This window comes from Agelaius phoeniceus, chromosome 11 (assembly GCF_051311805.1).
Source record: "Agelaius phoeniceus isolate bAgePho1 chromosome 11, bAgePho1.hap1, whole genome shotgun sequence".
NCBI classification, from domain to species: Eukaryota; Metazoa; Chordata; class Aves; order Passeriformes; family Icteridae; genus Agelaius; species Agelaius phoeniceus.
In genome coordinates this window covers 12,605,877-12,629,973 of record NC_135275.1, presented here as the reverse complement: position 1 = coordinate 12,629,973, position 24,097 = coordinate 12,605,877, and the positions used below count along the sequence as shown (strand labels likewise).

At 46.1% G+C, this 24,097-nt stretch overlaps 1 non-coding gene across 1 annotated transcript; it reads right to left on the bottom strand.

The window, feature by feature from the left end:
* Nucleotides 1-22,454: 22,454 nt before the first annotated feature.
* Nucleotides 22,455-22,537, bottom strand: TRNAL-UAA (transfer RNA leucine (anticodon UAA)). The gene has a single exon. It is a non-coding gene; the product is annotated as a tRNA-Leu (tRNA).
* Nucleotides 22,538-24,097: the final 1,560 nt, after the last annotated feature.

Below are 24,097 nucleotides of genomic sequence, written 5' to 3'. Positions count from 1 at the left end.
ATATTGAGTCTGCTTTTCTGGGTATGCTACCTGCTCCCCCAGACCTCGGGTCAGGCATTGCCCACCTGAAATAATGGCTCTCTGTGGTTAATAAACTTTGATGGATTTTTGTCCATGGCATCATCTGATCTTTTTTTCTGCATATCCACAATCTTTCTCTGCACTATCATGGCCCTTCCAGAGCAAGGCTGAAAAACACCAACACAAGCTGCTGCCTAGGCACTTTTGACCTCTAGGAGTGCCTAAAAAGTCACTTTTTGTGATATTTAGTTTGATCTTTTCCATATTAAGATCCTTGGGAAAAGAAACAAAGCATGTGATTCTTCTGGGCAGCACTGGGAGATGTCTTGGGGGAAAAAAACCTAGATCAGGTCTAAATCCCACTTTGGATGTGGCACCAATTTCCCACACAAAGATGCTTCACCCCAGCTCTCCTTTCCCTTCCCTTCCCCTCAGGATTCTCACATTGGATTTCACAGTCTGTCTGCCCTGACCCAGGTTTATGGCCACAACACAGTGCAGGCAAGCAGTGAGACACACCACCATCTCCCATAGTGGAAAACTAAAATAAGGATAAGACAGAAACTGCTCCAAATAGCCATGATAGAGGTCTAATGAGGCATCTGCCATGACAGCTTTTCTATGTACTCTGTCTTGGTTTTAAAAGGCCACTTTCTTTGCATAAGTAGCTGCTGTTTTGTAAAGCAAGTGTATATGATGCAGACACTCCTCGTGCTTCCTCAGGGTACAATTACTTTCTTATCTGTCTTGTACTGCTGTTTCTCTGCAGCTGAAGTAAGTTCTCTAGTGTGAGACTGTAGGGTTAATCTTTTGAGTAGGGAAAGTTAAAAGGGCTTGAGAAAAGCATGGCAGCCTAAGAGAGGAAAGAGCAAGGATGTGACATCTTGGCAGGCAGAGACGAGGAGTAAGGTGTTCCTGAAAGACAGCCTTCACATTTCCCATCAGTGCTGACTCATAAAATGTCAGGTTCATTAAGGTGAAATACACACAAACTAGAACCTGAGCAGTTTCATACTCGGCAAAGCATCTATGCAATTGGCTCTTCCCCTGCATCTTGACACTTCCAAGTCTTCTGAGTCAAGAGTATCAAAGTAATTTGATATTAAAATGTGTCATCCAGTTAATAAAGACGTAGTTGAAGGCTACATTTTATTTATTATTCAAATTACTCAGTAGCAGTTTGAGGCCTTGGCTGCAACACAGCCCTGTTAGAGCCCAAGAGGCAAGTCCCTTCTGCTTCTACCCCAGTGAGTGCCACCTCACGGGGGGGTTTCAGAGGGCACAGAGTTCTAGGTGTGGGATCTGTTGATTCCCTGCTTTCCTGACTACCTTTGACATGCCTTTGCAGAGCCTCCTCTCACAGACCACTGCAAACACTGCAGGAGAGGGAGCCCAGAGCTCAGATCACTTGCGACAGTCTCCAGCCACTCAGTGTCACTGCTGTTCCTTAATCACAAATCATCCCTTTCCTGCTTTTAGAGCAGGGACACTGCCGTGCTCCCTGCCCACCAACACTCCTGTTCCAGGTGTGCCACAGCACAGCACTCTGCCTGCGGCTATCCTGCTGTCTCCTGATGGCTTCCACAACATATTTGCTCTATTTTCAAAGCCCTTTTTTAAGCCGCTTTGAATTCCCTTTGTGTTTAAAGATCTGCTTTGCTCTTGGAGCTCCGTGCACCCTCAGCAGCCAGGTTTTAAAGGCAAGGCCGTCGCTGAAGTTGTCATTGATACGTGATGCAGAACAAAATCCAGCTCGCTCCAGTGCAGCTAGATTGGCTCAGCAGGGCTGACAATGGATGAACTGGCTCTTATCAGCGGCGGGAGCAGATAGAACACGGGAGCAGCGTGCAGGAAGCAGATAGCAGCTCTGCCAGAGCAGACAGACAGGCTGCTGATAGTGCAGGGCGGGGGCAAGGTATCACTCTTCTTCCCTGGCTGGGTTTGAGGCCGTTGTTTCAGAGCTGGCACCTTTCTGACCACAGCCACTGCATTAATGGGGACAAGAAGCACAAGTGACGGACAACCCAATGGAGCAGTGCTGTGATGAAAGGTCTCAGTGGGGAGCATTTGTCCAAGTGAGCCACTGCCTCCCCACACGATTTATTCCTTGCTCCAAATGCATTTGTTGGATTTAACGACAAGTTGGTGGCATTTCTGCAATTAATCCTATCAAAGGGAGGTAATTTTACACAGGGCTGGTCCCATATTTCCTGGGCTGTGGTTTTGTTTATGAGGAGAGGGGCTGCCAGCTGTCTCCCAAGTCTGGGCACTAGAGTTCATGGAAAGGAACTGTGGGTTATTAACCAAGTGTCCTCTCCTGACATCTGAAAGCAGCACAGCTAAAAAATACAACCTCAGATTGTCCTAACAAGCAATCTCCAAACTGTAAATATGCAACAGTGAGAGAAAGTATTTCTTTACCAGTGAAACACTTTAATGAGTGGATGGCTCAGCAAATCTTTTATGCAGCTGCTTTTCCTGCTGCAGATACTGAGATTTATGGTAGGAAGGGAGGGGAGTTAACAACCAACCAGGGAACTGCAGTTCCTGTATACTGAGGTTCCACCTCATGTTCCAGTTTGACTGATCTGATCCTTCTGCAGCTCTCCTTGGAAAAACCATTAATGGTCCAATTTGCTGGAGTCTTTGGGACAGGAATGGAAGCAGCTCCCGGTGCCAGAAATAATGACTTGGCTAAGCAAGAAGGAACAATCCATCCTTCTGATAAGGGTACTGATGACACATACCCAAAGACTTCAGATATGGAGTGCTCTCTGAATAGTGATGAGCTCTTTTGGAAAAAGAGAGAATCAATGGAGATTATGTCTTTTTGCAATTCTGAGCTTTTCCATATTCTCCTCCAATGGAGAGGTTCCTAAGCTCTTTATCCTTCTGTCCAATTAATGACATTTCTAATGAATACTTAGAACCAAAACCAAAATCACAATAGCTGGTGGAATGGGATCCAAAAGAAACAATCTTCTTTCATGACAATGGTGGACTAGGAGACCAAAAGCATAAGCATTTTCAGAGGATCCTTCCTAAAGATCACAGCCTCCAACAACAAAGCCTGTTTGCAGACCAGGATCCTCAGACATGCAATTAAACAGCAATACAAGCAAACAAACAAACTACAAAAAAACCCAACAAAAATAAACTTTACAAACCAGCACATTCTCAACTGATTCACAAACCCTCTGAGCAGGTCCTCGAGGCACTTTTGCTGTCATGATGAAATTTTCACTTCCCTTGGACTCGAGTTCCCAGCTGGAGGAGAAAGCTCACACCCTGACTTGGCCTTTGGCAGCAAGGCATTCATCTGGAAAATCTGCTGTATCAGAGACAGTGTAGAGCAATTTTTGTTATGACACCACATCTTATTTTGAGCAATTTAATAGTCATAAACTGCGTAACAGTTATCTTCTCATTTGAAAATAAAATGTCTCTAGAAACTGTGGCTGTTACCACACCTTGGTGTTGCAGACTGAGCCATTCAGTCTGTTAGTTGTTGGGAAAAGACTTACCTAAGATCATCTCCAAAAGCATTTTCTGATTGATACTTGTTTTCAAAGGCTCTGAAGACAGACCAGCCAGACACAAAGACTTGATGAAAGCTCCTGGAGGAATGTGAAGGTCTTGCTGCTGAGGACACACAGATGAACACATCAGCAGAATACATAAGATGCTTTGCACTTTTCTTATTTATCCAAAAAGCTATTTTTGTTTATTAAAACCTAGTTACTAGCTGCATCTTGCCAATAACCTGGAGTGCTTGCTTGGTTAATTTAAGCAAGCAGAGCTTTGACAAAGTAATTTTACCATCCTCGGGGATCTGCCAGCTTATGCCGGTCTTCACTATTTCAGATGAAATTGAGTTAATTTTCACTGAAATTGCTTCTTAGCATACAAACACATTCCCCATCATTGCGAGCTTATGCCTCTGCAGCTCTATTATTCTTTAATTTACACAACCCAGCAGCGAGGGATTAATGCCTGAGACATACAAAAGGCTACAGTGTGGAGAGGAGAAGGCAAGGAGAGAGAGGGAGAGAGTGGAGCTCTGCAGGGAATAGGTAATGGGGTTTCACTTTTATAGTCAAAACATTTAAAGTCCGGCATTAATACGGAGTCAAGTCTTGTTGTCCTTTGGCTCTGGAAACACGTCGTCCAAAGTCTCAAGGCAGGAAACCTCTCAGATGCTCAGTCAAGCCAGAGGTGATGGCAGGTCCCTGCAGATTGCCAGGCTGAGAGGGCATTCACTGGGCTGTTACAAACAGCTCCACATCAGGAGTTGACTGCAGGCAGTCGAGGCAATGTGGAGCAGAGCTGCAGGGTTTGCCTTTGCATCTTCCACAACACTCCTCCCTCAAAGAGGAGTTCCCCCTTCCACCCTCCCCACGCCCTGCCATGGAAATGCTGCTGCCAAGGCTCTGGGGATGCCTTCAAATACTCAGAAATTAAAATCACGGATCCTCATAAGCATCCAGACAAAAAATATAACTAGTGCCAAAGCACCTGCAAATGGGTGGAAAAGGGGGATTCCACTATCTGGCTTTTCCAGAGAGAACTGGCAGAAGTGGCAAGTTCAGCAGTCCTTGTAAAGTCTCTGGTGAGATTTTAAAGTAGCTGCATTTTAAGCTAGTCCCAGCTGATGATTGATCAGAATAGCAATTATACTCCTTTTTTATGTTATCACTTCAATTTTGCTTCCTTAATTAAATAGCTAACCATTTCCTCTTTTAATACATACACCTCTGAGGTATATGCAGGTTATTGGATACAGCATGGCAGTCCTGTGTCACGTATTGGTGTGCATGTAGCAATGTCATAATGGGAGGTTTAAATTCCTTCTCTTCCTTTGAAGGGCTGCCTTTCTTTTCCTTCCCCAGCTACTACCAGTGCCACATCAACACCCAGTGCATACCAAGGTCCCACTCCACTGCCCACACATTGTACATCCACGATACACCAGTCTGCCTTTCAGGGCTCCTCAGGGAGCATTTTACCCTTCTGTCAATGTCACAGATGTTTGGCTCTGAGTCCAGTGGAAGAAATCTTGTTCTTTTTCCCCAGTTTGTAGCCAGCACTGCACAGCACTGGCCAACATTTCCTACCACGAGCATGATGACACTTGAGTCTGCCTAACACTAACATCTTAAGCTTCCCTTATCTGCCAACATTCCCTCCTGAAAATTGTCCTGGTTAACTGTGGATAGGACAGCAGTGGGGAAGGAAGTCCTCAGTGTAACTCACATTAAAGAAAATAAAAGGAAGTCTGGTTCCCTCCAGAAATAACCTCATCATTTTACGGTGTTAGCATCACTTCTGCTGCACTGCTGGGAAATCCCAGCCTCTGGAGCAAGTCCTGGTTGAATTCAGGTGTAGGTCATGGTAAGAAAGGCTTTGCACTAAAGACAGACTCATGAGAAACTCCTGTGCAATTAGAGCAAGATCAAATTTGAGAACAAGATAAGTGTCCTCCCATTTTCAGAAAAGGGAAGAGAGGAAAAAGCAGAAAAACATGAACGGACAAACAGTTCCATGGAAGTGAGTAGAAAATACTGAAAACTGGCACTTTCAGCCACATGCAGTTGGGGTGCAGCAATTATCAGCTGGTGGAAATGCCCTCTGTTGGATCTGCATGACTTTTTCTTGAAAAACAGCCCAAAAGGTTTTATTACACCAGTGGTCTAAGGCAGGATAGCACCAGCAACACACCAACAGTAAGGATGACTGGGACCAGTGGTTCAGGCAGGTGCACTTTTTCCTCCCTCTGCCATCCAAGAGCAACTACTGCCATTTTCCAGTAAAGTTATTTCAGAAATCAACTCCTTTCAGCTCAGCTGAGTTTTAGCTTCATGCATTTTTATACACTCTCTGCAAGAATGAGAAGGATATTTACATTTTTTAATAAGCCTGACAGTTTGAAAGTAATTGGGGATTTATAATGGGTTTGTTTAGGTCTTTTTTCCACTTGAATTCCAACTGCTAGTCTTGGGCCTAACAAGCAATATTATCTCTATGGTGATGAGGGAACCTCAACAGGAGGCCCTGAAGCCAAAGAGGAAAGCACTGGCATGTTTTGTTTTGTCATGTTTTTTTTTTTCCTTTGAACCTGCTTTTTAAAGCAAAAACAGCATAACAAAATTTGAAGCAAGATCAAAATTCCTCCAGCCATCCAGAGCTCATAACTCCAGCTTCTTCCATGGGTTCTCCAAGGAGCAACAAGCCAGTGTCTGATCTCCATTATGGTGGAGTTTTTTATTCTTGGCAAAGATTTGCATTTATTTGCTCTATTATGGCACTAAAATTATCTCAATCTGATTTTTCTGGGGGGGAGTCAGGTGTTTGGTGGTAAGGATGGAATTAACCTGCAAAGCTCAAGGTCTAGAATCAGATTCCTGCAGGTAAATCTCAAGGACTCAGTTCTGCATATTCCTAAAATGAAAAGACTGTTCCCAGTGGAAAAGACAAAGGAGTGAAAGCCAGGAAGGGGTCTGATCCAGCTGTGATAATGGAGTTTGCTGTGGGGACTGCTATCAAAACCTCAGACCCCTGAGGGTCTCTCTGGCCTCCCTGACATTGCTGAGACTGCAGTGCTGGTGTGTCCAAGACCCCTCTAGGCAAGGGCTGCTGACATTTCACAGGTGATAAGACCTGAGACTAAATTTTTAAAAGGGTCCTTGCTTCTTGGTGCCTCAGTTCTACACCTAGTTAGGAACTGAGGTGTGAACATCCTAGTCAAGAGAAGAAAGGACAGTCCCTGTCTTCTGCAAAAGTAAGGATATAAATGCAACAGAGAACAGCAGGGCTTAGTGTTTAAGTAAGAATTGCCCAACAAAACCCACAAGAAACAGTCATAATGAGGAAAAACCCAAGCAGGAGTAGCACTGTAGCCCTGCTCAGCAGACATCAGCACATGCCTTCAGATCAGAGAAAGTGAGCACCAAGCAATGGTGCCATGGGACATTCCTGACTTTGTTAAGGACCAGCCTCTGCATTCAAATCTCTGTTCCTCAGACCTCCAGGATATGCAGGGCACACCAGATAATCCCTTCCTGCACCCCACTGTGCTGTTCTTCCCTCAGAGCAGCTAAAACTGTGCAAAGAATTACCTCCATGGGCAAAGCAGAGAGGAGATGTTGCCACTGCTCTTTCTTGCTCCTAACTGAGTGCTTTGGGCTGACACCCAGGCAAGGCACAGAGCCAAGGGGCAGCTTCCCCCAGTGGGTCTCTGGCATGGGACTGTGCACTCTTGTTTCCTTCAGAGACAAAAAGGACAATGCCTATTTCTAGTGCTTCCTAACCCCCACAACCCCAGGAGGGGCCTCTCCAGCAGCAGAGAGAGCTGTTGTGCCTCACTTTGCCCTGGCATCTGTGGCAGTGCTGCCCAGTCCCTGCTGTACCTTCCCAGCACATCCATCCTGCATCTGCAATGATGCTCAGGTCTCTTCTCCATCTGGGAGGGCAGCAGGCAGCAAGGGAGCTGCAGGCAGGCTGGTGGGACACATGGAGGGAGGAGTGGGAGAAGAGTCAAAGTCAGGGAGAGGAAATAAAGAGAGGTGGGATGGGAATGGGAGAAAGGCAGCAGGGATGAGAGGGGAAAGTGGGAAATGAATTGAAATGAGTTAGAAAATTCCAGGCAGATGAGCTTGAGCATTCAGCAGCTGAGATGTGGGGCCTCATTAGTACAGACCAACTGAAGATAGAGACATTAAGGAAGGAAATGTGTGACTCACGGGGAAAAATGGGAAAAACAGCACACACCATAGCAGCTGCTCCGTTAACTTCAATTAAAGAACAGCTCAAAGGGTATGTTCAGGGGAAAGGAGGGGGAAGCAAACAAAGGCACAAACAGAAAAAAAAAAAGCCAACCAGATGAAGCAACTGTTACCCCCAAGCATCTAAATGAACTGAGTCAGGTATTTGAACAAGGAGCCAGCACTCCCCACCCTGTCCCTCCAAATTGGTCAAGCTGCCCAGGGAAGCTGGAGCCAGGTACAAGGCAGTGAGCACTCACAGAAACACTGCCCAGACATCAGGTGGGGAAGGGGAAGGCAGCTTGCCTTAGCATAGCTCCATGACACCTGGGGAATGGGCAGCAGGACCCTGGCTGCACCTGACCCACCAGCCACAGCATCTGAGTGAGGGAGGGAGGACAGCAGCAGTGGATGTTGTAATCACAGCTACAACTCACAGCAGAGATGTGGTGCCTTAAGGGAAGCAAATTGCACTTGGCTCCAGAGTAGTGGGGAACACTGTGGCAGCTTCTCCATCATCTGGTGCCACCCCACAGCCATCCCAGCTGACCTGTCCCAGGCTTGCTGGCAGCATCAGCCAGAGCCAGGCAGCCTCTCACGAGTCACCATACCTGACTGGGATGAAAACACTTCTCTGACCTCCTTCTGTGGTATATGGGGATGCAAAGAGCTCACTGAGACTGGTTGTGCTGCTTTTTTTGGGGAAAAAAAAAAGATTGACATTTATTCCAGCTGGAGACTGCAGCCACCTTGGTGTGAACATCCTGGCACTGGGAAAAGAGAAGAATAAGCAAGGTGACACCCATCTCTTCCTTCCTCCAATAAATGTCAACCCTAATTTCTCAGACCTTGTGAGCACTGAGAAATTTTATACTAATAAAAAGGTCCTGGATTGCAGAGAATCCTGTTTTCAGCTTCCAGGTGATAAATACTGGAATTGAAGGAAAAAGTGGACCAAGGACAAAAAGCAAGACACAGGAGAAGGAAGGGACAGAAGAAACTTTCATGCCTCTAGATGTTTTCTCTTTGCACTTTCCACCAGGACAAAATGTGTTAAGGATTTCTAGGGGAAGAAATGTTTCTGTTTGGAGCCCCCTGACTGCCGTAGATCTCTGCTTTCTTTCCCAGTGCCCTCACGTAGGAGGTTTATCACTCTGCTCCAGCTGTGACACCAGCCTGCAAGGGTTAGTTGCTTTGCTTGGTTGACTGAAGCCTCAAATCTAGAGGCTACTGGGTCAATCCTAACTTATGGCCTTCCCAGATGATCAAGACAGACAACTCCACAATGTCAGAAAACATCTACTTTCATCTTTGGTTGGGGAGAATCTTTGCTCAGACTCTATCCTTTTCTCCTTATCTTTGTGCACAGTCTCGTCCCACGGCCACTGTAGCTGACGGGTGCTGGCCAGCCGCTGCCAGAGTGACCGGTGGAGACCACGAATTCCACCACTGCCAGGTCCTCTGTGAGAACCCCGGGGTAGTGGCTCCATCTGCGGCGTGGTGACGCAGGCCAGAGCAGGACTGCGAAGCACTGAGGCAAAGGAAGGAGTGGACACACGTGTGGATGCTAAGGTGCTTCATTGATCCAGGAGAGGTAAGTGATGGTGTCAGGGAAAAACCCCTAGGGAGGCACTGATAAAGGGGAAGGGGGTAATGGAAGGAGACACGAGGGACCAATGAACGAAGCCCAGGGGAGGAGTGAGGGACACAACTGAACCAATAGGAATGGCCCAGAGGAGGGAAAAGGCTCAGGGGACAAATCAAATGTTAGGTAAGGGAAGATTGACGTAGAAATTTCTAGAAATGAAAGGGGGTTGGTTACAATGAGGGACAGGTAACTGGTGGAAGGAATGAACTATTATGAGGCAGAACATGGGGGGGAACCGAGGGTCAAACCAAATTCTTAACTTATAAAAAATAACCAACTTTACAATAAACCCATACAGAACACACAATGCTACATTTGTGGATGCTTCCCAATTCCCAGATACACCAAATCCATGACCCTTGGCTGACTCATTCCCTATATGAGCATGGCAGTGGATTTCATGACAAAGTCCCATGGTCTCAGGATAATTACCTGCCCAAAGTCTCAGATGGAGAGCCTAGATACAAGCAAACTCCCAAACTCCTGACATTTATCACTCTAAAAAGCAGCCAGTGGAAAAGCAGCCCCCATCAGATAAGAAATGCCAGTCAAGATTTCAATGTAGCTTGTAAAGGACACATCAGAGTGTATCTGCAGGACAAAGTGTGGTGAATGTTAAATCTCCACAGCGTGGGAACCAGCACAATGGATCACATCTCCATACGTGATAATGGGAAACTCACAATTCTCTCACACAAACTTTAATGCCAAAAAGTTGCCACAGGAACCACCGAGGACACAAGGGCTTCTTCTTCAAAGCATCTGAGATTGGCAGCATTAAAGGCGTTTGCTTTGAGCTGGCTCTGTGTTAAGCTTCCTCTCTGTCCCTTCATCTCTCCCCAATCAAGCTGTGCCTCAGTCAGCACCCAGTTGTTAAATTCTGGATGGATTAAAGAGCCTGAGAAAGTGCTTTTTTAGGAAAGTGATGTTTATCCATCACTCATCTACCTGAGTGTTAAATTTCAGATCTTCAGCTCCTCTAATGATTGTTACATGGTGGTGCATTCAGAGCCTTTGCTTTGCACAGTAGTGGGGATGTTTGATCTAAAGGCTTCTCTTTGCCCAAGATTAAATCTGAATTTGAATCATCCTTTGGGGTCTAATTGCAAAGGATTTTGGTGACACTGCAGCAGGGCCACAGAATATATTGGCAGGAAGAAGAGGACAGGAATTCATCAAATGATGGAGCCCAGGAGATTTCAATAACATTTTGGGCGGAGAAGAAAATGAAATGAAAGACAGAAAAAAACTGATTTTCTTGTGCAGGAAAAAGGGGAAGGATAATCTCTTTAATTAAATTCCTAGAATTCCTGCAGGCTTCCAACCATTGCCAACTTAGAAGAAGTACTGACCGTTTTCAGACCCTCTCTGATGGAACTGTGGGTGGACAGGGTTCAGACTGACAGTAAGTTCTTCAAAACTGCAAAGTTTTGACACTGCATTAGGCATAATTACACCTGTCAAAGATAACATACTCCTGGAGATTTTCTGTTGCAGAGCTAATGGCACAGGGACTCTTGCAAAACCTTCCACAATAATTTCTGGATGCCTCAGGCCTTCAGGAACTATCTTGACAGGATGATGACATCTTGCTGTGCAACTGGAGGCTCTGCTTCAACTGCAGGTGGTGTGGGACCAAGCAATTTGAAGCTTCTTTGCTTTTCTTCACCTGGAAAAGTCCACCCTTTGCACTTCAGCATTGCCACCACGTACAGAGGCACAAGAAATATGAAGTCATAAAATGGTCACTTGCCAGTCAGCTCCTCTGGTCTGTCATCTCCACTAAAGGGTAAACAGCTCAGCACAGCAAGGAAACACATGATAATACTGAGCTTTGTGGTAAGACAAGCCCCTTTTCCTCCCCCTCTCAATCCTAAAAATGACTTTATAAAAAGAAAAGGGCGATGTTCCTCCCCATCCACCCAAAAAAACCTATCACTGTACAGGGCCAAGCACAGCACTGCTGGTAGCCAAGAAATACATGCAATAACTGCAATATCCCTCCCTAGTTCAATTTCTTGCAAAGCCAGGAGTGCAAGGATTGATGTGAAGTTTCCCCCACAACAGCAGCTTTCCTCCCCACAAAGGAAAGCTCAACCAGAGGGAAAGGTCTGTGTTAGAGCAGGACTTGCTACAGCTTTTCCTCAGCTCCTACCCTATTCTATCCCAGGGCCTGCCTTGCCCAGGTGGATCTGGAAAACTGCCCTAGAGATCCTAGACAAAGGCTATGCCGTGTACACGTGGGCATGAGCCAAGGTACACACAAAGGTGTGTCAGCACTGCCTCAGAGCCTGCTAACCACACTCACATGAGGCTTTTGCTTCCTTCCCAGGGCACTTCTTCCACTGCCACACCACCACACCCTTCCAGCTCGAATTTGCATGCCCTGGGGAGCAGGAAGGTCAGCGCTCAGTGCCAAAGGATGAAATGTTGAAATCCTCTTGCAGTTGAGATTGAATTAAGGGAGAAGGGATGGAGCATGCCAAAGGCAGTGAGGCTTAGATAAAAGCTCATTGTCTTCACCGGGAGCTGGGTTTGAATAAGAAGTTCAGGATTTGGCAGACTCTGTGTAAAGCATTGCAGAATGACTGCTATGTGCATGCAGCTAGTTTCATGCATAATATATATAGGAGCATACCATATGTTTAAAGCATCAGACAATCAGGCCAATCTCTGATGATATTATAAAGCTTTCCTTCAGTGTTGCATTTGTTCTAAACAGATGCATTTTTCTTTTTCTCCCTCCTCCCCGTAAGCTTCCCAGCCTGCCAACACTCATTTATAAGAAAACCAGGTGTCCATCTTTAAAAAACGAAATAAATCAGTATACAATGGAATCTGTCCAGGAAGAAAGCAAGTGCCCTTCTCTTCTATTTTTGTTCCACACAGGAAATATGTTGATCAACAAACTAACAAATGGACAAACAAGAATCAACACAAGGAAAAGGAAGACGTGAAAGCTCACAGGAATTAGCTTCCGAATTCTACAAAGCCAAACGCTAATCATGCCAGTCCCCAAATGTACAGAACAGATGAATTCAAGAACAGAAAGTGCACCAGTGATAGCAGATACGCTCTGGATGAAACATGTCCTGCATCAGTTATGAGAAGGGCTGGATGCTCTTGTCTTTAAAGTGTACGGTTTGATTTTATATTAATTTGTCATCAGCATCACCAGTCTCAGGGGCTCGTCTCTGCTCATTAAAGGTGCTTTGCATACGTGGTTGGAAAGGAAGCACCATCAGATTTGCCTCGTTGCCTCGTTGCTGCTCTCTGCTGGTGCTGTTACCCTGTTAGGGAGCTGCACCAGGAGCTCTGCTGGGCTGGCTCAGCCCCAGCGGGTGAGGGAGTCCCGGCAGCAGAGCAGCTTTGACCCTGGGACACAGCCCAGCATCCCCAGCACACTGGGTGCTGGTAGCACAGGGAAGGGACGTGAGAAAATCCAAGGCCACCTTGGATTACTCCACCTTGGATTCCCACCTTGTGGGAATCATTGTTGGAGTAAGAGCAGCTCTGTCCTCCTGCAGCACCTCGGCCAACGTTGCCTCTATCAGTCCTTGGTGGAACAGCAAAACCACCTTGGAGGAAAAGCCACCAGGCTGAGCAGCTGGGAATCCCCTGCAGCTGGTTCCCTGTCCTTCACATGGAGTTCCCTCTGCTCATCCCAGCTCTTAAAGCCATGTTTTATATCCTAATTAAACTGAAACAAAAGGAATTGGATAACAGTCTAAAAGATTTGCAAGCTACATCTATTTCACAAAATTACTCCTGTTCCCACTAGTGTAGCTCATCAGGTCCAGCACATGCTCTAATGTGTGGGACTAATAGATTTGTAACAGTGATAGCTAATATGAGTCTGTTCCGGTTACATACTTATCATGGGTCCTTGCAGGCTTTCCATCAAAGCTGCTGAATGAAAGCACTTTTTATTAAAGGAAGAGGAAAAAAAAACCCTCTTTGCCCATAAATCTCTCAGCACATTAGCCCTCAAAACAATTCACTGAGGCAAGGTCGTATTTCCCTTGCATTAATTTAGATCCTTGGGACGTTCAGTGAGATGAGAAGACGAGACAAAACACAAAAGGCTTCTTCTTCAGCTGCCATGAGTCAGTGTGGCTTCCCATCAGCTGAGAATCCAACCATACATCTAAAGAGAGCCATAGGAAATATGTAATTATTTCTTTAAAGTCTTGGGATCTGGTAGTGATAATCCATATGTTGTATTATTATTTCAAAAGGAAGGTAGATACTAAAAGGACAGATTATACTTGACAGGTGAGAGCAGGTTTAACAGCCCAACAGAGAAAGAATTTTTTATTTCAGTAGGATGGGGTTTGCCCTGTGGTGTTGGGAGTCACCAAGGTTAAGAGGAGGGGAAAATATTCTGTTGCTTTGTTTTGTGTCCAGGCAGTATTTCTGTGGGACGAGCCTTGATGCCAGACACAAGGCTGGAGCAGAACATGATAAGCCAAGTCACAGAGGGGCAGCTGAAGGGAAGTATGTGAGGATGCTCTGCCTCTCAGTTCCATCCACTGCTCTGAACAGCAAGGAAAGCTGCCAGCTCTGAGTCCCGTACTCGGCGCTGTCCCTTTGATACCACAGCTCTCTCAGTCATGTTTACACCCTTCAGATATTTTTAGGCCTTTTTTTCCCACATGCAGAACTACACGTTGTCATCTCCTAGCCTAGTTTAGTGGTTTGAGCCTTCCCACATAAATCATTTTTCCCAGACATCTGATCATTCAGTGATCAGAAGGCAGAGGGTGGTCTGGTTGCTCTTCTTTTATCTTCCTCCTAGGTCCTGTTATCTGGTCATGTCATGGTGGCCAGGTCCAAGAATGTGATTTGTTTCAAGGACAAATCAGAAACAAATAAGGAACAGCTTTTTCTTTCCCATGGCCCATCTTGCCTTTGTGGAAGCAGACTGTTTTATTTGCAATAATAAACTAGTTCAAATTGATCTCCAGTTTGTCATCCACTGGCACTTCAAGGACCCCCAAGCCTTACCTGGAACTGGTGGACAATAACTTGTCAAAACTGTTAATTGCTGATATAGTTGCAGGGGAAAGGGGCCTCTTGAAAGCAGCTTATGGTTTAGGATAAATTATTTCTAGTAGAGAGAACTTGATTTAAAAAATATATTTTAACAATAAATCCACTTTTCTCCTCAAGAGAATGTGATTTTAATCTTCTTCACTTTGAAACCTTCCAAATCTCTTCTTTTTGTGAGATTGTTTCAGCTCTTTTGGGTAGCGTTCTTGCACATAAACATATTTGGCTGGTTTACCAGAAAGCAAATATCACATTACAGTAACGGATTTGTGGGCATGATCTGGTCCAACTAGACAGACAGCTAAACACTGTAAAGAGTTCTGTCAAATAATTACTCTCATCAAATTTCATTCTCCATCATGGTCACGTTATCCAGATCAAATCCTTGGTTCTGTAAAAATATCTTAGAATATGCCACACAAGCATCATTAAAACAAACTATGCCAGATCTTGAAACAGAAATGCATTCAACCCATTATTCTGTGAAGAAAAAGCTTTTACAGGCCAAATCCAATTACATGCCATGCTTGTAAATTCATTCCAGAAAACCTTTGTGGCCAAAAAGGTCCCTGTTAGCCATTATGGGGCATTTCTTAGCAAAAAATCTCCTACTGCTACAACCACTCCTCCCCATCCCACCCTTGCAATGACTTCCAGCTAGTGCCAGATCCCAGCTGGTTCAGAAACAGTGATATTCATAACCTGCAGCAGCAGGTTCCCAGATCACCATCATAAAAATATCAGCTTCTGTTCTGTCAAACAGAAGTTGAATGACTGTGGTGCTCAAATTTGCCATACCAAGGAGGTTTCCATTTTAACACTGAGCTTCCTGGCTTTCTCTCAAGACATTCCCATGAATCTCAGTATTCTGTGGGGACTGTGGAAGGTAAAACTATAAAAGCCATGGTTTTAGGAGGAGAGAAAAAGCAGATGCTCTTCCTCCACCTTCATTATTCATCTGCACTGGGAACAGTCTCCACTTGGACCTGAAATTTCAGCCCAGCATTAATGCTTCTCTTACCATATTTACACCTTTGGCTGTGGAAAACAGTGATGCAAGTGCAGCACAGTCTTAAACTGACACTGGTTTCTGTCTGTGAATTCTCCTACACACAGGACATGATAATAAATCATAGACAGAGCTTGCTGATCGATTCTGCCCAAGCAGTATGTTGGTCTCCAGGGCCAACAAACCAGCACTTAAATTAAGTTTCCTTGCTCAGTGTGCCATGCTGCAAAAAAAAAAAAAAGTTGTTGTGCATCCCAGGCAGGTCATTTAGCCTCTTGTGCAAGGAGAATGGCAAAAAGATACACATGTAGGCATTAGAAAATGCTCCCACCTGATGTTCCTAAAGTGAGCTCTCCAACAGCTCAACGTTTCCCCTGTAGTCTTCCTAACAATTAATGAAAAAAATAGAGTCCTCTGGGAAAATTGTCACTGGGTAATTAATAAAAAATGAAAGTGAGAGAGCCAGAACTACAGGGATGTTGCAGAAAGCCTGCAAGTTGAAAGAGGCTGACTTAGAGTTGTGATGCCTTCCCAGTCTCAGAGGGAACTTAACACGTGCTCCGTGTTCCTCAGTGGCTGACTCTGACTCTCCACCTCTTCCATTCACTCTTCTGAAACAGGAGACATGACGGAAATGTTCAGGCCCTGCCACACTTCTCAATGGCCCAGCATGAACAGACCTGCTCAAACAGATGGGGAATGGCTGTCAAGCACAAATCTCCAAAGTCATTCAGTGATCTATTACCAGGTGACCACTTGCAAATAAAGGTCACTGTTTGTTTTCTACCTGGGGGTTTCAACCTGCTTATCATTTTGATGTGGAGGGTTCATTAAAACCCAGCAAAGGGGTCCTTTCTCTATCAAAGCAGCGATGCAATGTCCTTTTGCTTTAGAATCTCTGAAATGGTTCTCCAAAGGGCAAACACTCAAGCACATTTGTCTCACAGTTCCCAAAGCAGATGAGAGTTTTAAAAAACCCTAAGCTTTCAAGGTCAAAATTGATGCTCTGTTGGGATATGGTGTTGAGAAAGCTGGAAATGTCCATCTCACAGCTCTGTCTCCACCTGCAGTTTCCCAACACGAGTGCCTAAGCTGTCACAGATGCTGGGGAATCCTGAGGGGAAAGAGGATGAAGATGGATGGTCTTATGATTAAACCAGAGGACAGGGATTCAAGGGACCTGGTGTCACTTATAGACCTCCTGTGCTGACTTTGGGCAAGTCAATTAACCTCTCTGTGCTCCTGCTTGCCATGTGTAACATGGAGATAAGAGACCTCCCCACAGCACAGGAGACTTGTGTGGTTGACAGATGCTCTCATCCAATGCCAACAGGAGTCATGAGATTTCACTGACGGGAGAGTGATGGAGTGGAGAAGACCCACTGCCATTTGGGGCTATGTGGCTTTGTGAAAACTCAATAGGTGTCTGTTCTGCTTCCCTTGCCACCTGCTTCACACCTGTCTGTCTTACAAGGCACAAACGCTCTCCTGACCGAGCGCTGGCTCCAACACCAGCTGTGGGAGCCCTTGTGTCTCACAGGATGATCCCACGAGAGGAAATGCACAAGTGAGGATTTTTTGGCATTAAAAAAAAGTGATGTGAGTCTCAGAAATAGCTATGGAGAGGCCAGCCCTGTCTTACCCCCATGGGTGTGGAAGTGCCTGAGGTGAAATGTTCTGCTTCCCTGGCCTGCTGCCCTTGTGCCCATGGGACACCCAGGTAATTCCCAATGTGGGGAGGACTGTCCTGCCCATCACAGCAATGCAAGAGGCATCACAGCTGGCCCCACCTGTCCTTCTCTCCCACCAGGCTAGAGAAGCTCACTAATATCTCCTTTTTAAGACTTTTACAGCTCTGTAAACAAGGGAACATAATTTGCAATTATGCTTTTTGATTTCTGGTTGGTTTTGTTGTTGTTGTTGTTGGGTTTCTTTTAAGACATCAGAAAAGAAAAGCATTCCTGTGCTTTCACAGGAAACACTCTATTTCCCCTTCCAATTTCACAAGACAAGTTAAAGCATCTAATCCTGACCCTGGCAAAGCCTGCCTGACCCTTTCCTGCAAGGCTCAGGGGAAGGATTTCTTTCCCTCTCCTGTTGGGTTTGCGGGTGGTTTGTTTTGGTTTTTTTTATTCTATTAAAAACCCATAGTATTATTAAAAAGGAATTGTTCAATTCCTTTAATTGGCTCAGAAGATAAATTCTTCCCTCAGCCCAGGGGGTCATGGCCATCAGCAGCTATTTATTAGCAGCATTGATTGAGAAGAACAGCCTTTAAATGGAAATAAATTCAATTCTATGGCAAAGAGTATTCCATACAGGCTATTAATATAAGACAAGGAGCTTAACAGTTTTATTTCATATTTCTTTGTTCCATTCCTCAGCTCATAGCCATCTTCACTACTCCCAGTTACTTCCCATGTTTCCCTCCAACCATCCTCTCCCTATCAGGGGAATTTCCTTACCTGCATGGGTGAGAGTGGCACAAGGGTGATAATGATGATAGAGACTTGAGTGAGCTCAGGGAGGCTCCAAATCAGGTCCCTGGGAACCAGAGGAGGAAGGAGCGGTGATGGGGAGCAAGATGAGACTTCCACATGCATGCACAATAGAAATGAGAGGGGGAGAAGAGCTCTCCTATTCTCTCTGGGGAATTTTTTGTTAGATTTTTGCCTTTTCCACTGCTCAAAAGCTGTCTTTGCCACCCTCTTGTCGACTCCAGAATACATTCATAGTGCACACCTTCATTCCAGTGTTTAATTGCTTGAGATTGTTACTTGTAGGCTGCTAATTTATTAAAACCATATCTCTCATGTTACTCTGGAGCCCACAAGAATCATTGCCTTCTATTAAAGGCAGTGGTGCATGCCTGCTTGTCTTTTTTCTCTGGCCACCTCTGTAATTGCAGCCCATTGCTAAGATGTGAAACTCTGCCCTACCAGCTCAGCATCCTCCACTGGGAGTGTTTGGATGAGGAACAAATGCAGGAGACAAATTCATTCAGGATATAATCAGAAATAACTGTTCTGATGTTCACAGAGATTGCGCCAGGGACACACAGAGCCTCTAAGCTGCTCAGGTCACTTTTCACAGATGGGCCAAAAAGTGAAGCCAGAGACTCGTGACACAGATGGTCCCTGGAAGCATCATGCAGACCAGACCTTGACAAAATATGATGATGGATCCCTACAGCATCCCATGGGGCCAGCACTGTCCTTGCCCAGCTAAGCACAGAAAGATCTTCCCTGGTCATATGGGCCATCTTTTGAGTCACACACATCCCTCAAAGCAGACACATGCTCCATCCATACCCTGGTGCCACAAGCACAGATGGACTCCCATACCAGGAGATAGAGAGAGAGGGATACGCACAGCACCCATAGATCCATACACCAAGTGGCTGATACAGGCCAGAAGCTCCCTGCTTCTCCTCAGCCATCACCTCTCCCACAGGTCTGTCCATCCCCAAAAGGCTGCCCAGCTGCCTTCATCATCTCCTGACTCTGCTCTGCCTTTGAAGAGCTTCCTGGCATGCCAATGCCCACACCTGATCCTACAGAACTGCTCCATAGCATCTAACATGGAGAAGTAGCATCCCTTAAAGCAGTGCCTGAGCCTGGTTTTCAAACTCCTAAAAAAAGAAATCAACAGACAGTTCAGTGATGGAAAATCACTCTGTACTTGAGATACTGCTGAGCAGCAGTGGGGAAGTTGTCCATCCCTCTCAGATTGTTTTCTGAGATCCTGTAATTGCAAGAGGCAGACACCTCTCAATATATAAGGAAAGCATCATGGCCCTCTTGTGTCATGGCACAGCTCACATTTTAGACACACAGTTTTTGCCTCAAATTTGGGTTCCTATGATTCACCTCCTCATCTGGATTTGGCACTTAGCTCCACTGATGTACAGGTGCAAGTTCACAACTAAGATTAAACCACCCCCACATGCTGGGATGGGACACTGCATCCAGACCAACTGGGAGATGCCTTGTGGAGTTTCCAGCCAGCTCTCAGAAGGACTCAGGAATATAAATCCTCCCGTGGTCCAAAGGCCACCAATACTCCACAATGCACCCCGAGAGCCCATGAACTTCTCACAGTCAGAGAGCATCTGGGACAGAGCTAACAGCACCTGCAGGCAGGGGCAGGCAGAGGAGGCAGAGGCACAGGAAGAGGCACAGATACCAGCCCTCAATACTCAGCAGCCAGCAATTACAACAGCAGCCATACAAGACTAAAACAATAACATTTTGTTTATCCCCCAAACAATTAGCTCATTTTAGCACTCTGCCTCCACGTGCTAGGTAACAACAGGAGGCAAGGCAGGTGGCAGCTTTCAGTATCCAAAACTGTGGGTGCATCTATGCTTGTAAAATGGAGGGATGCTGCTCTGGACCCCCAGCCCTGGAAATGCTGGGGTTGCAGGTGGTGGTATGAGCTCTAGGTTAGACTGAATATGGGGATTTCTCAGGGATATGGAGTGCAGGTAAGCTAGACTAGCTGCTCTGGTTTCTGCAGACTGGCTTTGACCTACACCCTTTGAAGACCTGGCTCCCTATTCCCAAAACAGCCTTCCTTATTCTAGGACTGTTTTGCTTTTACCTAAGTATTTTATTTATTTTATGTCCAAATATCCCAGGATCTATCTGAGACCTGCAAGCAGGACCACACAGCAAAAGACAGACTTACAAAGATCCAAAAAACCCATTTCATTTAGATTAAACAAGGCCATTATTGTGGTTTAATATAGGAATTGATTATTATAAGTATGCATATTGAGCTTAACAGCTTAGATTTGTATCTGTTTCATCACTGTTAATCTTTGATAAATATGTTTTTAATAATCTCTGGGTATTTATTGAACATAAAACTGTCATATGAAATTGAGAATAAGATTGCTAAAGATACTTATTATACACTACTTCAACACAAATTCATTATTAAAAACCTTTCACTGAGGCTTACTTTTAACCACAACATAACTGATGCAGATACGGCATAGTTAATCTATAATAAATATATTTGCAATAAACTATTGATATTTAACCTGCAGTAACTGTCTTAATAAATATGATACATGGAAATGGCTTTTGAACAAGCTGCTCTTTTTTTTAGCTCTGTCAGACCCTTGGAGGATGTGGGGTGAGAAGGGGGAAAGCTGTGGCCTCGTGTAAGGCAGTTCACTTATCAGTCCCCACAGCCTTCCCCTACCCTGGTCACTGGACTCATTGCTGTTTCAATCCCCAAATCTCCAGCCCCAGACTCTTACAGGGATCTGTCATTTGCTCTCAGTCCTGACTCATATTAACATCTGGCCCCAGCCATCCCTACAACTCTGGTGGGCTGTGCCATACAAAGGCTGTTAACTCAGCTGCTGGTGCCCCCAGATAATGCTCTGTCTGCCCAACAGCTTTGTAAAGTGGATAAGCACCCTCAAGGGGTCTGAAACACACAGAACCCACACCTCTTGGGCAGTAAAAACACAAGCTTTGTGAGAATATGGATCAACAGAGAAGCTTAAATGAGGAGATTTCAGTTTTGAACTCAACAGAGGCCACCAAATGCCTTTGACACACGAACTAGACAGGAGTCTGACTCCAAGCCATCAGAGGCAAAGGACTTGACCCACAGTGCTGCTGAGACCCCCTGGGATATCTCAGAGATGTGTTTGTCATTCTTTGCATCACTTAATGACTGAGGTTAGTTGCAATAAGTCAACTATAGCAGATATGCACAAAATTTCCCTCCCAGCACTAATCGAATGGGAGAGGAGCAGAGTCATTCCTCCCCTGTCCTCTCCTCTGGGTCTTGCCCCATTTGTTATATGGCCACTCATAAGGCCCTTTAAGACTTCCTGGAGGCCACCGTCTGATTCTCACGTATCAGAGAGAGCCAAAGATCTCAACGTGCAACTTTTAATTGAGCTGTATCATCTGCCACAAACATGAAATTAATGGTCCTACATCATAATCATAAATTCATACATAACCCCATGCACCAGCAAATAACTCTTTGCAGTGATACTACAATGGTAAGCTGATTTGCAAGAAGTGCACGCTTCCCAGGAATCCTAATTAACCAAATTAACACCATCACTTCAAATCATGTCCCAGCAGTAGGACATTTCCGATTGGCCTCGGGCTGGAGCAAAGCAGCCAAATGAAAACCTGACAGCATCTCTGTGAGTCCAGCAGCCTCACCCTCTGCTGGGGGAAGTATCTGCTGCCCATCCATGCACACAAGGAAGGGAGCAAAAGCCTCGTGAGCATTTGGAGGCACTGACCCAAAACAGAGCACGGCACAGTGACCCTGTGCAGCAGAGGAGCAGCTCTCAGCTCCTCAGGCATTTCCCAAACCTAACCAGCAGTATGAGGAACACCATGCTCTCTTCTTCCAGGGGGTTGTGACACTGCCAAATCCCCTCAGAGAGTGACAAATGTTGCTTTGGGTGAGTCTGCAATGGGTCTGGGGTCATGGGGCAGGGCTGATAAAAGGAACAGACTTTAGAAACCCCAGACTTGTTTCCCTGAACCCACTTGTTCACACTGGTTTCCCCTTGTGACTTGCCCAAAATATTTAGTGCTCAACACCTTTTCTTTCCCCCCTTCTGGGTAGTCAGGTTTTTCTATTTCTGCCACAGGAAAAACAAGTCACTATTTTGGGAGCATGTGGGATTCAAGCCTATGACTGTCTCAGCACTCCCTGCATGGAAGAGGATATCCACAGCCTGTGTGCCAGAGGGACTGGCTTGTGCCTCTGTGTATATTCAGCCTGGATGGCAGGGAGGCCCAGTCCCACCAGGGTCCTCACACTGGAGCATGGAATGGCCTCAGCTCCCCAGGCACAGGGACAGAGATCCCATGCCTGCTCTGAAGTGATGCTCCAAAAGGATCCCATCCCTGCTCTGAAGTGATGCTCCAAAAGCTGGGCTGGGCACTTTGAACCCAGAGGAAAAGGAGGCTCCTACCAGAAGTGGGGTTCGAACCCACGCGGGCATGCACCCATTGGATCTTAAGTCCAACGCCTTCACCACTCGGCCATCCTGGTGGGCTCTGGCCTCTCCCCTGGCCCACCAGCTGCTCCCTGAGAGCTCACACCTCACCAAGCACTCAGGGTCCCAACCCAGGACACTTCCCAAGCCCAGTGACACCATTCCCTCCTCACTGCTATCTTTAACGTCTCCAGCAGCTGATGGAACATCTCATTAGGAGAGAGCTGGTCTCATGGGCCATGAAGAATGGCACAGGCCCTGTGTGCACCCTAGATCCTCATGAAAGAGCCACAGTCACTGGTGGTGATGCCAACAGGGACCCTGGAGCAGGAGGGACATCTCTGGGAGGTCCCTCCTGACTCCACTGGGTCCTCAGGGGAAGGGAGCAGCTCTGACAGCCTGGCAGCTCTCAGCCAGACACAGCACACAGTTAAAGCCCTGGCCCTGCACCCCAGGTGCCACTCCTGACCCCCTCGGGTCTGCATAAAGCACTCTGCTAGTGCATTTAGCTGGGACAGACAGTGGTACAGGAAGGTCTTTTTTTTTCCTTTGGGATGAGCTGCAGCTTTGTTCCTATAGTCTAGAGAGAAGAAAAAAGCTCAGACACCAATATTGAACATCATGGGATTCAAACCCACAACCCTTAGGTGCCCATGTGCAGGAAGTCTTTAGCCCTTAAGCCACAGAAGCCTGATAATTTCTGTTTCTGAATTCAGCCATCCTCCATATTCTCAGGCCAACACCTTCACACAGGGATGCTATCCCAGAAAAACCCTGCCAGGCCCTTTCACCAGAGCATTCTGTCTGCTCTCAGCCAGGCTGTCCTGGTCCTGTCCTGCTTCAGTGTGAGAGCAATTTCCTCCTTTCTTCCACGGGGACCGCTCATTGCTGCGCCCTGGGGTAGCTGAGCCACTTGGAGGGCTTCTGATTGGCTGATGGGAAGGTGAGAGGCACCAAAAAGGGATATTTCTCAGCCTCCAAAGAGGGTGACACTGAGCTCCTCAGTCTAGGGGGGTCACCCTGGCCTCCAGAGTTAATTCACATGTACTAGGAAAAAGGCAGCAATATTCCAGACATCTCATGAGGGAATGCTGCCTGTCCTCGGCTCAGCGGAGGACTGGGTCAACCTATTCATATGCTGACAGCAGGAGGAAAACTCACAAGAGGGGACAGAAACTTTCCCTTTTTACCCTGTTCATTACAGCCACAGCAATCTGCCGTGCTGGTCTGTGTGTGCAGAATCACAGCACAGCATCCCTGGATGCCTCCAGCTGCAGCACCCACATTAATATCAAATGAAGTCATGCTCACAAAGGGTGTTGTGCTCGCCAGCTCCCGAGGAATCTGCTCCTAATGAGCGACTTCAAAGCATTAATGAGCTTGCAAAGCTCTCCTCTTCGTTTACAGAGCTGGATCTCACACGCTTGGCATTAAGACAGGGGTCACCCGTCAGCAGAGGAGAATGCGTGTGCATGTCAGCGAATATAATATATTTGTCATCCTCCAAGAAGCAAAGATTAATCATGCCCTCCCAAAAAGGAAGTTTTTATGCCACATCTGCTCTTCACAGCATGGAGAGAAAGGACCTGCCCCCAAGGATGTCCATAACCCACACT